The sequence below is a fragment of the Giraffa tippelskirchi genome, chromosome 10, assembly GCF_054371585.1.
Source record: "Giraffa tippelskirchi isolate mGirTip1 chromosome 10, T2T-mGirTip1v1.2.pri, whole genome shotgun sequence".
Lineage (NCBI taxonomy): Eukaryota > Metazoa > Chordata > Mammalia > Artiodactyla > Giraffidae > Giraffa > Giraffa tippelskirchi.
Window position 1 is genome coordinate 150,646,307 of NC_137284.1, and position 15,996 is coordinate 150,662,302.

The 15,996-nt window shown below is 39.9% G+C and overlaps 1 protein-coding gene across 14 annotated transcripts in view; it reads right to left on the reverse strand.

Annotated features, from left to right (window-relative positions):
• TPK1 (thiamin pyrophosphokinase 1) overlaps window positions 1–15,996 on the reverse strand; it is a 559,100-nt gene that overhangs the window by 152,375 nt on the left and 390,729 nt on the right. The window lies entirely within an intron of this gene.

The window sequence follows — 15,996 nt, forward strand, 5'->3', positions numbered from 1 at the left end:
AGCATTGAATACTTCCATAGAGCTTTTAATACTTTCTTTCATTAGATAAGCCATGAATAAATGGCAGACACTGGATGTGTTGTTTGATGAAGGAATTAAGTCCCATGATTGGTTAAGTAGCTTCTGAGAGCAACATTTTTGGTACAAATTGTAAGTTTTTCCCATTTGCCTATTCACCTGGAAAACTAGCCTACTCTTCCTTTAAAACTCTGTTCCATGCTTCTTCCACATGGAAGTCTTCCTGATTCCACAGCTGGTGCTGCTCCCATCTACCCACAGAGCATCCCTGTGGCCACACTGATGATACACAGCACCCAACAGGGAGTGAGCCTGTTTCACAGGTCTGAGGTCTGTCATTGCCCCCCACCACAATCCAAGTATGTTAAAGATCTGAACTGCCTTCACTGAACCTAGCAAGTTGCCTAAATTCTCTGTACCCTATTTTTCTGTTCACATGGAAAAACTGGCTAACAATGGCCAACTGACAGGGCTGTTCTGGGGATAAGATGAGGACGCTAAATGGGTTAATAAGTGCAAAGACTTAAAACATGTTCACAACACAGTGATTGTTTCAAACGTGTCAGTTACTCCTCCACTGTGTTATTTTTGGTATTATTACATTTATATTACTATTAATATGTTTATTATTGTTACATGTCATTTGATATGTTCATTTTTTTCACTTAACACTTTAAGGAAAGCATTTCCTATCATTACAGTGTAGTTTATTTAAACATTTCCCTATTGTGGATAACACATTTCCATGATATTTATATATAAAATTACTGTGATGCTTCCTAACTTATAAGAACAATGGTTGAAGAATGGCCACGCAGTGGAAGGGTGCAGGGTCACAGTCACCGAAGGTCTTCAGGAGAATGAAAGAGAGGTGTTGCCTGGTCTCTTCCCTTTGGCTAGTCAGCCTAATCTTCTCATGTATCAGCAGAGTCAAAGCTGCTATACTGATCATGAAAATGGAAAAGCTGGAGAGCTTAATCAAAATATTTTAAGTGAGAAATAGAGTATTTCCTTCCATATCAGTAAACAAGAATGTCACAGTCATCAGTGATTCCTGCCCGCCAAATATGAACCCCTGATCCCCAGGGGCACTCAGGAAGGAGAACAGTACCTGCTCAGTCTGGCAGCCTTCAGGCTGCAGCCACTCCCTGTGGTGAGCACTGAGGAACTCAGGATGTGATCAGTGACCAACACAGGATACTGGCCTCAGAGAGCTGAGAGGCATGTGGGAGGAATGATTTCAGTAAGCCCAGACTCTTGCATCTTCTCATACAGAGAAAAGTGCTAAATTCCTTAACTTAGGCTATCTGTTGTTGTTAGCCACTGTTTTGTCTGACTCTTTGCGACCCATGGACTATAGCCCGCCAGACTCCTAGATCCATGGGATTTTCCAGACAAGAATACTGGACTGGGTAGCCATTTCCTTCTCCAGGGGATCTTCCCAACCTAGGGATTGAGTCCAGATCTCCCACACTGCAGGCAGGCTCTTTATTGTCTCAGCCACTTGGTTTTCTTTAGTTTTTTTAACTTTTTAAATTTAATTAATTTTTCTTTAATTAACCTTTTGATGTTCAGACTACCTGCCCTCTGCTGAAAAACTTCTCTATAACCTGGCCCCTCCCCTCCTCAGAGCAGTCATCTCAGGCTCACCTGAGATGCTGCCTCCTGGGCTTGAAGTCCTAAAAATTCCCACCGGATAAAACATAACTCTCAACTTTAATGTTGTGACTATTTTTTGGGTCAACATAAGTAAACTTTACATACAATAAAAACTGACAGTTATACTACTCACTCTACCTGAAGTAAAGTTGAACTTATTTAAAGATAGGAAGTGTTTGACTATTAGTTTTTAAATAGTACATTTACTATGGTGGCTCAGATGTTAAAGCATCTGCCTACAATGCTATAATGCAGGAGACCCGGGTTCGATCCCTGGGTCAGGAAGATCTCCTGGAGAAGGAAATGGCTACCCACTCCAGTATTCTTGCCTGGAAAATTCCATGGATGGTGGAAACTGGTAGGCTACAGTCCATGGGGTCACAAAGAATTGGACACAACTGAGCGACTTCACTTTTAAAAAACTCAAATAACATGTACTCTGAAGAAGTCATGATTTTAGGAGAATAACATGACACCCCAGCACCGGTACAACCTGCTCAGTTTCTGGAGGAACAGTAAGTGGCATAAGTCGCCATAAAGCCGAAGGCTGTGCATCTCACAGGTTGTGACCCTGGTCCTCCTCACAGTGCCTAACACATGCAAGACACTCAAATGTTTGATGAATGAATAAATGAAAACACCTCAAGAAAGGACCAGTCAGCCAAAGGAAGAACTAGATTAACTACCATAAAATGAGAATATATACATCAGAAGGGGGATTTGTAACAACACAAAAAGTAAACTACACAGAAGAATCACAAGGTTGGGAACGAGTTTCCTATTTTTGACCTTTTCAGAGTGTAGGAAGAATAAGAATTTTGATTTTGAATAAGACACTTTGTGTCAAAACGATAGTATTTTAAAACAAGTATAGCACACATCTAGAGGATCTAATTTTTTTTGGAGATCTTTCTGGAACTCTGAGAATTAGATTTGAGGCAGAGGAAGATCATGCACCCTAAGATGCATGTATTACTACTAATACAAAGGTGAAGATTAAGACATCTTAGTCTTCAGAAGAAAGGGGTGACCTACAAGCCTTTTGGGTGTCAAGTCAGGTAATGGCTTTTAGCAGTGCTTAGAAAATCTTATTAGTAACGCTCCAGACCAGAGGGGAATGGCTCAGAAATTATATAGGAACTCAGAAGAATTGAAGAGAATTTGCCTTAAACTGAAAAGACGCTATAAGAAAGAAGATAAAACCAGTCAATCCTAAAGGAAATCACCCTGAATATTCACTAGACAGACTGATGCTGAAGCTCCAATACTTTGGCCACTTGATATGATAAGCCAATTCATTGGGAAAAAAAAAAAAAACCCTGATGCTGGGAAAGACTGAGGGCAGGAGGAGAAGGGGGCGACAGTGGATGAGATGGTTGGATGGCATCATCAACTCACTGGGTATGAGTTAGAGTAAACTCCAAGAGATAGTAAAGGACAGGAAAGCCTGGTGTGCTGTAGCCCATAGCTTTGCAAAGGGTCAAACACAACTGAGCAACTGAACAGTAATGGAAGATACAGTAGAGAAAGTTCTAAGGCAATAGTAAAAAGCACACAGCACAGTCCTATCTACATAATCCTAAATTCACAGCAGAACAAATACCTGATGGTAAAATAGTTTATTCACTATGTAGATTCTAAAATCCCTTATTTTAGGTTCTCAATTTTTCATTACTATACTCCAAGCCTTGAGGGATCCCATAACCTTGGGGCTGAAATTTAATCCCCATTTCCACACTGGGATATCATGATGAATAAGCAGTATCTGTAAATCAGTCACTGAATTTTTCAGAATAAGGAAGCAGCAAGATTACTTCTCATCACTACTCATTTTCTCTACAGGAAGTATTTAGCAAGACTGATTATAAAAACATTAGGGGATCAATGTAAGCTGTGGGGGGCGGGGGCAGGGAGGAGCCGGCCAGGAGCTGTTTCTGTAGTTGTCTAGCTCTGGCTGAAAATAGGACATCCAAAGAGACAGAAGAAAGAAGACAGACACCAACCCTGTATATTTGCATAGGGCTTCCCTGGTGGCTCAGACAGTAAAGAATCTGTGCAATGCAGGAGACCCGGGTTTGATCCCTGGGTCAGAAGACCCCCTGGAGATGGGAATGGCAATCTACTCCAGTATTCTTGCCTGGAGAATTCCATGGACAGAGGAGCCTGACAAGCTACAGTCTACGGGGTCCCAAAGGGTCGGACATGCCTGAGTGACTAATACTTCCACTTCACCTTACAAGCCTAGATGCCTGCCTTTAGGAAGGACTTTTCAGGCTAAAGCAGGCTGTTTACAGATGGCCAGGACACCTTTTCTATGTGGATCCAAAGCCTGGTGCATTACTTCTAACATCACCCAGTGTAACATAAATTTTTAAAACAGTATTTTCTGGATGCCTCAGCATTTCCACAGACTGTAAGCCCCTGACTCCGAGGACCAGGTGCACCGGGGTGATAAGACTGGTCTCTACCACAAGTTCCCCTTCCTGCCCTCCTCTGACTGACCCAGTGACACTCAAACACACCAAGTGACAGCCCCTCACACTCCTGCTGTGTCCCTGCTCTAAACCCCCCAAGGCACTTGCTCACAGGGCCTCACTGTCTGACGGCTCCCCACCTGCTTGGTTAAGCTCAGACCCTGCGCCGTCTGCCCGTAAGGCTCCTGCATGGCCCGCTGCACACCTTTCCCCTTTAGGACCTGTGAGCTCAGCAGCCATTTAATTTCAAACGCCTCTCCTTGGCGCTAACTCTGAGTCTGCATGTGTCTGCACCAGACTGATCTTCAAACCCCCCAGGTTATTCCTTACAGCACACACAGTCAGACTTTGTTACGACTGCTGATACACCTGTGTATCTCTCTCTCGTTCTAGAGGAGACCTAAGAAACACAGACACACAGCGTGTGCGACACAGCAGACAGTAAGCATTTCTGAGGTTCATCGACGCACACAAAAGCAGGGAAAATTGAATAAATAACCAGAGAGGCAAGAAGTTGATTATTAGGCTGAGTTAACGTCATCTAAACGGAGAAGGCAATGGCACCCCACTCCAGTACTCTCGCCTGGAAAATCCCATGGATGGAGGAGCCTGGTAGGCTACAGTCCATGGGGTCGCTGAGAGTCGGAAACGACTGAGCAACTTCACTTTCACTTTTCCCTTTCATGTACTGGAGAAGGAAATGGCAACCCACTCCAGTATTCTTGCCTGGAGAATCCCAGGGATGGCGGAGCCTGGTGGGCTGCTGTCTATGGGGTCGCACAGAGTCGAACACGACTGAAGCGACTTAGCAGCAGCAGCAACGTCATCTAAAATGTACAAAATAGTACTTCCATACTTGGCAAGCATTCCCATAGTTAGCAGCTTTTGAAAACAATAACTTATTTCACATGTGTTACCCCGGGGGGGGGGTATATATTTGCTGATCATTTACCATCTATTAGGTACTAAACACTTAAGATAGGTCAGTAAACAAGACAAACCACCACCAACCCTGTGTCCACACGTCTGTTCTTTAGGTCTGCATATGTATTCCTGCCCTACAAATAGGTTCATCTGTACCATTTTTCTAGATTCCACATATATGCATTAATACACAACATTTGTCTGTCTCTTTCTGGGCTTCCCTGATAGCTCATTTGTTAAGGAATCTGCCTGCAACGCAGGAGACCCCGGTTTGATTCCTGGGTTGGAAAGATCCTCTAGAGAAGGGATAGGCTACCCACTCCAGTATTCTCGGGCTTCCCTTGTGACTCAGCTGGTAAAGAAACCGCCTGCCATGCGGGAGACCTGGGTTTGAACCCTGGGTTGGGAAGATCCCATGGAGAAGGGAAAGGTTACCCACTCCAGTATTCTGGCCTGGAGAATTCCATGGACTGTATAGACCATGGGGTCGCAAAGAGTCGGACACAACTGAGCGACTTTCACTTTCACTTTCTGACTTCACTCTGTATGATAGACTCTGTGTCTGTCCACGCCTCCACAAATGACCCAATTTTGCACCTTTGAATGGCTGAGTAATATTCCATGGCATATATGTTCCACATCTTCTTTATCCATTCCTCTGTTCAAAGAGTGTCAGGAAGGTAGTCATGAGAACTGAATGCAAAATTAGGAGGAATCAGAGTAAAATCTAAAATCTAGATCTGAAAAGAGCCTTAGTAAGCCACTGTAAAGTCCTGACTTTTATAGCATTACATGGAAAGCCATTCTGAGCAGTTATCAGTTCTGATATTATTTGATCCATCAGCAACATCTGACAAGGTTATTTTTACCTCTTCCCAGATATAGTCCCTTACAGAAATATGGGCTTTCAGCAAAACCATGTTTCTTTGATCTCATTGGTTGCTTCTTCTTCTCAGGAACCAACATAACAACTTTGGAATAGCCCAGAGTAAGGTCCTTAATTCTCTTCTGTCATTACATACTCTGCCTTGGTGTTCTCTGGCAGCCTTGTGGCTTTAAATACCAACAATGTCAACACTTTCTAACAGTCTATTGTCAGTCCAGACCTTCTCTCCTTAACTCCAGACTCCCATATTCAGTGTTTACTTGACATCTGCATTTGGAATCCAACAGAGATCTCCACGTTAACCTGATCTTTCCCTGAATCATGATCTCCCACTGTTTTCCCCACAAAAGCTATTCTACCCCAAACTCCCAGGGTCATTCTTAACTCCTCTCTCTTGTACTCCGTAAAAAAATTCTATTGGTCCTAAGTTCAGTGAAAGTCACTCAGTTGTGTCCCGACTCTTTGAGACCTCATGGACTGTAGTCAACCAAGCTCCTCTGTCCATGGAATTCTTCGGGCAAGACTACTGGAGTGGACATGACTGAGCGACTTTCACTTTCACTTCACTTTCAAAAAATTAAACATAGAACTTCTATATGATCCAGCAATCTTTCTTCTGCTCCTTCTAGGTAATATACAAAAGAAGTCATGATCTCAAAGAGATAATTACACTCCGATGTTCACTGCAGCATTATTCACAATAGTCAAGACATGGAAACAAAGTATCTGTCAACAGATGAATGCATAAAAAAGATTAGAAAATAGGTGAGATGCATATATGTGTATGTGTGTATTATACATATAATACATACACACATACATACACACAATGGAACAATATTCAGACATAAGAAAGAAGGAAATTCTACCATTTGTGACAACATGGATGAACCTGGAGGCTTGAGATGCTAAGTGAGATAAACTGGATAAAGAAAGACACTGTATGACCTCACAAGTAAAATTTTAAAAAACTAAGCTCAAAGGAGAGTGGAATGTCATCTACATACTGCTATATTTAAAATGGGTAACCAACAAGATTTACCATATGGTACATGGAACTCTGCTCAATGTTATATGGCAGCCTGGATGGGAGGGAAGTTTAGGGGAAAATGGATACATGCATACAGATGACTGCATATCTCTGTTGTTCATCTGAAACTATCACAATCTTGTTAATTGGCTATACCCCATTACAAAATAAAAAGTTTAAAAATAAATAAAATAATTCTAAACTCAAAAAAAAAAAAAGAGAGAGAGGAGAATGTCAGTTGGGAGATAGGGAAGTAGAGAGACATTGGTTAAAAAGTACAAACTTCCAGGTAAATGATAAGCTCTAAATATCTAATGGACAGCAGGATGACTATAGCTAACAATACTGAACTACATACTTGGAAGTTACTAAAAGTAGACCATAAATGTTCTGTCACAACAACAAACAAAAGTAATCATGTTAGGTGATGAACTTGCTAACTAACTCTATTAGGGTACTCATTTTGCAATATGTATGTGTATTAAATCATCCTGTTATATACCTTAAATGTACACAGTATTATACATCAAGTATCTCAATAAAGCTGGAAAAATAGAGATACTTTATATTCTTTTTTTTTTCCTACTTGGTCTTCAAAATCCTCAATGTATTTCACAGTGATGGCACATCTTAAGTTAGGCTAGCTACACGTCAAGTGCTCAGGTGGCCAGTGGATCACACGGGTCTAGAAATAGCAAAGAACAGTGAAGTCATCCACTCCTACTTCTGGGGCCCCTTCTAGAAAAAGCAGTAGGAGAAAAGACAAAACATTCAATAGCACTACTATGGCTGCAGAGAACCACTGTCCTTAGAAAAAAGCCCACTTTCTGTTTTTGTTACACATGAAGACATTATAAATACAGGGGATTTTTAACAAGGATGGACCATGAGTTTCAGAGGGCAATGAGAGGGAGAGTGTGCATATTCGAGGGCAAGTCTCCTCATTTTAGAACACATCTACCATTCTCTAAAGAGTGAAAGCTACTCTCAGAGACTAACACATTTTCTGTTGGCTGTGATCCATCAAAGATTCAGTGTTTGTAACTCTAAAAAATGTTGCTACAATCCTATTAGATCTACAGAGAAAATATTTTAAATAACATATTTGTGCACACACAAGTGTGTTATCTATCATGCCATATTCTATAATATACAAAATGTTAAAGATCAATTTCTAATTGATTTCTATACATGTCCTACATCCAAGTCAGGGTATTTTACATGGACCTTTTTTTGTTAGCAAAGGGAAGTGGTGGAATAGAAACTGCTTTTGGCTCTTCATCTGGATTAAGGGTAGCACAAAAAACTCTGCAACCCTGGGTGAATACGCTGGAGACCTGACTACAGTATAGTGTTGTTGTTGTTCTGTCACTAAGTCCTGTCTGACTCTTTGCAGCCCCCATGGACTGTAGACCACCGGGCTCCTTCATCCATTCAATTTCCCAGGCAAGAATACTGGAGTGGGTTACCATTTCTTTCTCCAGAGGCTTTTCTGACCCAGGGATCGAACCTGTGTCTCCTGCATTGGCCGGTGGATTCTTTACCACTGAGCACCAGGAAAGCCCAACTATAGTACAGTATACTCTCTTAATAACCACAGAACCATATACGAGTCACATGACCCCCTTGTGACACAGGTGAGTCATCTATAAAGGCAAGGGACAGACTGAATTCCCTAACCTGTTTTTCAAGATTTCTTTCACTTCTAACAGTCCACATGAGATTCTCTGGTTTCCATTCTAATAGGTTAAATAATAATTGTGTCTATTTTGTTTAGAGAACAAATGAAAAACTTGGCTTTGTGTTATCTGCCTTAATAGAATCAGGACAAGACTGGCTGAAGGATATATAACACCAAAAGGAGAAGCAATTTCATTTTTCTATTATAGCAATGAAAGCCTTTTGGTAAACAAATGACATGTTTTTCTCCATTTGTCTTCAAAAAGACTTAGATGACTTAGATACAGCATGCATGAAGTCTACAGCAGGGACAATGGCTGTCAGCATATTTTAACTGCATTGACTCTTCATAAATTGAGTTTTGGAGATGCATAAATGGACAATTTCTTTGTGGCTATCCCTGATAGACAGGGTGCCCATACAATTTAATGCACAAGCTGAGACACCCTTGAAAGTAAAAGGGAACATTATACATAATTACACCAAGTATACAGGCACAAAACAGGACTATCCCATGTAAACCAAGACACATGTTTATCCTGCTGTTCGAGAATTCCAAGTATGTAGCCAAATGAACAAAATTAAACACGAGGGCCTCAAAAAATTTAGACATTATTCTTAAGCTTCCCTCAACCTTCAGAGATCCACACTATATGACAACTAGGCTTGAACAGAAAATGAAATTCTCTGGTCCAACTGTTGGATGCTCTAATTTAAAGATAGAAGGAAGACCCAATGCAGGCTGTGAAGGAAATCACTGGATCAGAAGAGAACAGAAACAATAACCTGACAACAGCCCAGCAATATCAAAGTATGTTTCAATAAGCCGATAAAATAATTCAAGTGATTGATGTGAAGGACAATGCGACACCAGAGAAATTAAAGACCTGAGGTTTTACGGTATAGGAATATACCATACTGACAAACAAAGAGTGTACATGGCTGGATCTTGGCAGCCTGCGGAAAACAATACTACAGGGACCCTATTTAAATTTCAACAAGGCCCAATGAGTCACAGTTTAATGGCAGCCTGTTTGGGTGAGAGAGAAATCATGCCTCTTGCAGTGGCAAGATAATAAGGCTCCAGATTTTTCCTCAAATAATTCACTCTCCATCCTCCTTGCTACAGCCTTAATTCAGTCATCACCTTCCTCACCAGGGTGACCCCACTGGCCTCCCGCCTGGCTTTCTGTAACCAAGTAGTTTCCTATCTGATTACAGAAGAAAGCTTTCTACATCTCAAATCTGATCATGCCAATGTTCTCTTGAAGTATTAGCTCTCCAGAATCTACAAACTAAAGTCCTGTCTCCTCTAATACTCACTTGTAAGTTGCATCCACAACTCTCACCCCCATTATATTCTAGAAGTACTTTAGTTCTCAGAACACATCACATGATTGCAAACTTGAGCGCTGGAACTATGCCCTCTCCTCACTCTCCCTTGTAAAGTATTTCCAAAGATGCCTACCTCCACTTCTTAAAAAAAAAAAAAAAGAAAGAAAAAAATAAAAAAAAAAAAAGAAAGAAAACTTGTTTGAACAGAGCATTTTCATCTAACTATGTCAAACTGCAAATATGTTATTAAGAGATGTCATAAACATATTTACACAAAGCTTGTTTTTGAACATATTCTTTGAATGAAAAGTTTAAAAAAAATAAAAAAAAGAAGAGGAAGGGGCATATTTATACCTGAAAAGTGAACAATGTACACACACTTGTTTGTATTTGACAGAAAACTATGGAGGCAATGAAAAGGGTCTATGCTAAGACTCCCAGCTGTTTTAAACTATAATCCCCCAGTAAAAGTTGTAGCAATAAAAGTCCAGGCAGTCCATACCCTCACTAGAGAGGTCGGCATGCCCAGATTGGAAGCAATTCTTTTTGCCAGAGGTCCTTGACACACTGGCTGCAAGTCCGCAGCAGAGGAGGCCAGGAGAGACGGGCCAGCCCAAATGACAGGTCCTCTCCCCGCCAGCGCATTCTACTAGCCTCTTAGAGGAGACGGGTAAATGGTGCGAGTATGCGTGTGTGATCAGGGCTTTTGGTATTACCTAACCTTGGATATCCCAAACCTTAGAGTTTCACTTCTGGTCTTGAACACTCAGAACAAAACCCTCTCTTGATTCTGGTTAGTTCCTAGTTCATCTTCCAGATCCAGCTGAGCTACCATCTGCACAAGGAGAGTCCAGACTAGAGAAGGTCCAATTCCAAGGGGCTTCCCACCTGTCCTACCCCACTAACAAGGGCATCCACTTCACAGACTGCAAGGCCTTAGGGTCAGAAACTGTCTCATTCAGGTTGCACTCTTCAACCTACAGTACTTCGATTGGCTGGCAAACATGTTACAGACATCTGTTAGCTGAACAGTTACAGTTTCCATGCTTTACCTCTGGTGAATAAGACTAAACATCATCAAATACACACTTGAAGTCTATTTTCCAAGGTCCCTATTTCTTTCTCAGGTTCTTGATGGAAAAGATGACTGAAGAGTTATCCTTCCAAGAATCCTGTAACTGGTTCTTTTATTACTATCATGAAATTTTCCATCCTTCAATTCAGCTTGCACACAGCCACGCCACTAACTTTCTAAATTGTATTACGATGTCTCATTCAAAATTTTCTAACAGGCTAATGTTACCTGTAGATCAAAATTCAAATTTTTAATCTAGAGATTAAAGATCCTTCCTTTGTGACCCCAAACAGTCTTTTTCATACTGATGTTCACTTCTTCTTAGAACTCTTGCTGCATACCAGGAGTTTTCCTTGCTTTCCCTCAGCCTGCTATTTGAAATCCTTGATAACACTTAATTTCAGCTGCCCTGGTCATGACAGAGAATAGGACAATGACTGAGTTCATGCCCAGAATAATGAAATGCTTTTTTGATTTACCCTGGGCTTTGAATTTTTCAGTTAAACATTTCAAGCCTGGTTGTAGTAACAGTGTTATCTTTCATTACAGATCTATCATGAGTACTAATATTTCCTTGATTACCTGGCCTGTAGGTTCTCAAACCATATCAATGAGAGACCCCTGGGGAAAGAACATTTTTTTCCATATAAACAAAAAGCACAATAGTTAAATGTGGAAATGTGTTATTTTTTCTTCTATGTAAATATACAGGGATGGCAAGAGCAGATTTGCATGTATTTACATTTCTCTATATCAGAAAGTGAATGCCAAGGAGAGCTGAATAGAAAAAATAAAACACAGTTCAGTTCAGCCACTCAATTGTGTCTGACTCTTTGCGATCCCGTGAACTGCAGCATGCCCGGCCTCCCTGTCCATCATCAACTCCTGGGGTCCACCCATACCTATGTCCATTGAGTCGGTGATGCCATCCAACCATTTCATCCTCTCTCGTCCCTTCTTCTCCTCCTGCCCTCAATCTTTCCCAGCATCAGGGTCTTTTCAAATGAGTCAGCTCTTCACATCAGGTGGCCAAAGCATTGGAGTTTCAGCTTCAACATCAGTCCTTCATTTGTGTTTTTGGTTTTTTTTTTACACAATTTAATTCTACTATCTCTGCTAAAAATTAAATTCTTTGAAGAGTCAGGAAATATTTACAAGTAAAATTACTTAAAATCATGGTCTGTATAAATAACATGGATATTATAAGTCTACTAGAGGTCATTATTGTCTCCAACTCTCATGTCATCTGAGGTCTTGAGAAATGGAAAGATGTATCATTTGTGGTTTAGAAAACCCAAAATACCTAGCATGGCATCTTCAACATAGTTGGTATTTAGTGCATAATGAAAACTCGAAGTATGATTTGTATCATATTCAGGAACCACTAGCTATTTGGAAGTAGAGTTTGAAAGTATATTACAGTTTGGGTAAATGTCGTCCATTGAAGTTAATTAACTGCTTGGTAGATGAATGAAAAAATTCACATCGGCTTTCCTGCCCATCCTACTGAAAAAGCACCAGATATTTTCACCTAGGCCAAAAATTCTGTAACATACATGATGTCCTACTAAAGCTAAGCATTGAGAGCGCCAAGCAGGCATTCTCCCCATTCGCTGGAACGTGGGTTATGAGGCACCAGAACATGGAACCCACATCCTCTTTCTCTCATCCCCTTTCATTCTCACCACTGAGCAAGCTGAAAACAATTTTCAAAACCTCTGCTTTGTTCCCAGAAGAGTAGTATTTCTGTACTTGTGATTATTTTTAAAAGCTATTATCCTATCTTGCATCATCATGATTTGCTTTCTATACTACAAATAATATTTCTTGCTTTTGCTTCAGCCATATAACAAGTCTTAGCTGTGTATTCTTGTCTAAAATGATAAATGAAACTCTTGGCTCCCATGTCGGGATGGATTAGGTTCGGCTATTCGTAGCACTTCGGGTGCATTATTTTCCCAAAGTTTAGTGGCATAAAACTCTCTTCATTTTTTATTGACCAGTTAATAATAGGTGGCTATCAGGCTTGCTGTAGTGCAATCCTTAGATTTTGCAATCTGGTGCAATATAAATAGTTTATGTTAATTACCCCCTTCCCACCTTCTGGGAGAATACAGACATTTTGATTGCAAATTTTGCACTTGGTCATTAACACTCTGGTTTCTAGATTATGCATTGGACCATTTTATGATGCCAAATGAAAATGTTAAAACTGCTACTGCAGTGACATTAATTACTTAAAGCTTATTTCTTGCAATGTAGTAAGTTTCCTTCAGCTAATACATGTATACAAAATAGCTGATCACCTCATCATCCCCAGGTTTACTTTTAGTTTTAAGTGAGGTCATTTGCTATTTTGCTAACTGTATTCCATCTCCATAGGCATCATAGTAAACCGAATGCCACCTGGGAAAAAATATTTGTTTAATGATAATTTCCTCTTTCTGAAATAACTTTCTTTATTTATACAGATGTTTTGAAAAAAAATCAAAACCCCTAGGGTCAATTTTATAGTCATCTAAAATCTCTAGTAGAAATGGATGAAGAAATAGAATTAAAATGTAACCAGTGAACTCTGAATTCAGATACTCTTATTTCTACTGTGTTTCAACTATTTTGACACAGCTGCTTATACTGTGAAGTACACACAGTCACATACATACTGACAGGGTAAGGTTCCTAGTGGACCCAGAAGAGATGCTGATATTATCTTATTTCTATGCCATCTATCTATTAAGGACCAGCATGCTGGCCATGGAATGCTAAAGCAGAACTTCTGGGGAAAGAGGCAGTCATGGAAACAAAGACATTTTCCACTTCCAACTACAAAGAGAGTGAACAGAGAGTGAATGCTATGGCATCCACCTTCTCTGATTTAAATGGAACTATCCGAGATAACCAGGCTCATCACCTAACACAAAGAAGGCATTACTATGTATATATCTCTTCTCCTGATTACTTGCTAAACTACCACCAAAAATGTATCAATCTGATGTGCATATCCCTGTGACATGCAGTTAACATCATTTCAGTTCTTCATCTATGACTTAAAACTATAGCACATCATTTCTTAAACATGAGTGTTACAGGGTTTTTAAGTAGCCTATTGTAAATATTTACCCTAATATTTAAAAAATCTAATATGAAATAAGTTATTCTTCTGTTGGGCAGGCAATCTTCAGTTGGTTAGATGAAAGGCTAAACTAATGTTTTCGGGGACTGCCTACTGCTTCCTCTCTATCATTCCCTATTATTTCCCCAATACCCTGTTCTCCACTCCCACTGTTGTCTTTTTTTCATTTTAGCCCTAGCATAAAGTTAGAAATAAAAATTTGTTTACGAAAGTCTGAAATAATCTTTTGCTGTTAAACCAAGACAAACTCTACACGTCTAGTCTGTAGCCTCAAATAAATGAATTTATTCTTTAAAAAAACGTAGATACTATCAGTGTGGACAATCATAATTATGAGGTAAGCACTGCTACATATGATATATCTGGAAAACAGATACCTAGAAAAAGAAGAAATTTTATAATCTACTAAGCAATTTCAGGATGTTCCATTATAAGTGGATGAATCTTTCAGAAGATTAACATAAGATAGTTTCCTCCTCCATCTGTTGTTTCTGCATCTCCACGATACAGTAACTCTAAGTAAAATAGTCCTTTTCACATCAGGTCAGTGTTCTCCTGCAAAGGAGTAACACACCAACCATATCTGCAATTCTCTGCATTAATAAGAAATTTTATCTGGTAAGTGAGTCATCCAGCTGAGAGTCCTGGTAAGCAGATAAACTTAACCCTTGTCCCGGGGCCCATAAAAGCACGCCTTTTCCTCTGGCAGGGATGAATTAGGCTGCCACAGCCTTGAGGGCAGTTAGCTTTTTATATCCATCACAGCATCTCCTGAGTCACTCCAAAGCACGGGGAATATCTATTTTCTCTTGTTGCACAGCACTATAAAAAAGATTGCTGGTCTCTAAGAAGAAGGAAAAAACAGAGATGTGAATTTCTCTTTTGAAGGCTTTTCCAAAATGATCTAGGAAACAGCCTGCTAGTTCACGCAATGCACAGAAATTTTTCTTCTCCTTGCTTCCTCCTGATACTTAGCTTGCACATCATTTGTCCCAGAACCTGAACATGTAAGTAGGTTTGTCACTTGACAAAGATAGCAATTCTGGTTATACAGTAAAAATTAAAAGGGGGTCTGTGTAGGCATACTGATGTATAGTCGAATGTGCATTTATGTGTGTGTGTGTGTGTGACATGTTGCTTTTTAGAACTTCACAAAAATTACCAATTAAGTTTACAATATCCCTTTGGGGTAGATAAGCACAGGAATGAAGGTAGAAAAACATGTCATGAGAGTCTTACAATGCCTCAGCTACAGAACTGATGTTGAAATTGTACAGTATTGCTTTCAATATCAATTCAAGGAATTTGGCAAGATTTATCCTTGTCAAGTTCACAATGGCCATGGCTTATGAGACAATTTCTATGTATTCTTGTTTGTCAGCTCTCAACTTTCTCAAGAAACTTAAGCTTAGAAAAATAAACAGGTCCCAGAAGTAAAATACCAATATTTTAATGAAATAAAAAGAAGATACCATGTGTACTGTTTTTAGAAACATACAACACACATCCCCTTCCCCTGCCCCATATAAAGAAGAGAAAAGCTGGATGTGTGTGTATGACCAAGTAACAGTGGATATATCCATGTACTGGACAAATTCAAAAAGTGTTCAATTACAGTGGAATGAGAGCTGGGGCAGTAGAATAAGTTTTGTTACTGTCAAAACAGATTACTAAATAAAGTTTACCAACGTTTGATATAAAGGATGTTCTTCCATATATGTATATATTCATTTGATGAATATTTATGGACTGCCAGGAATTGCTTTAGATGCTGGGAATACA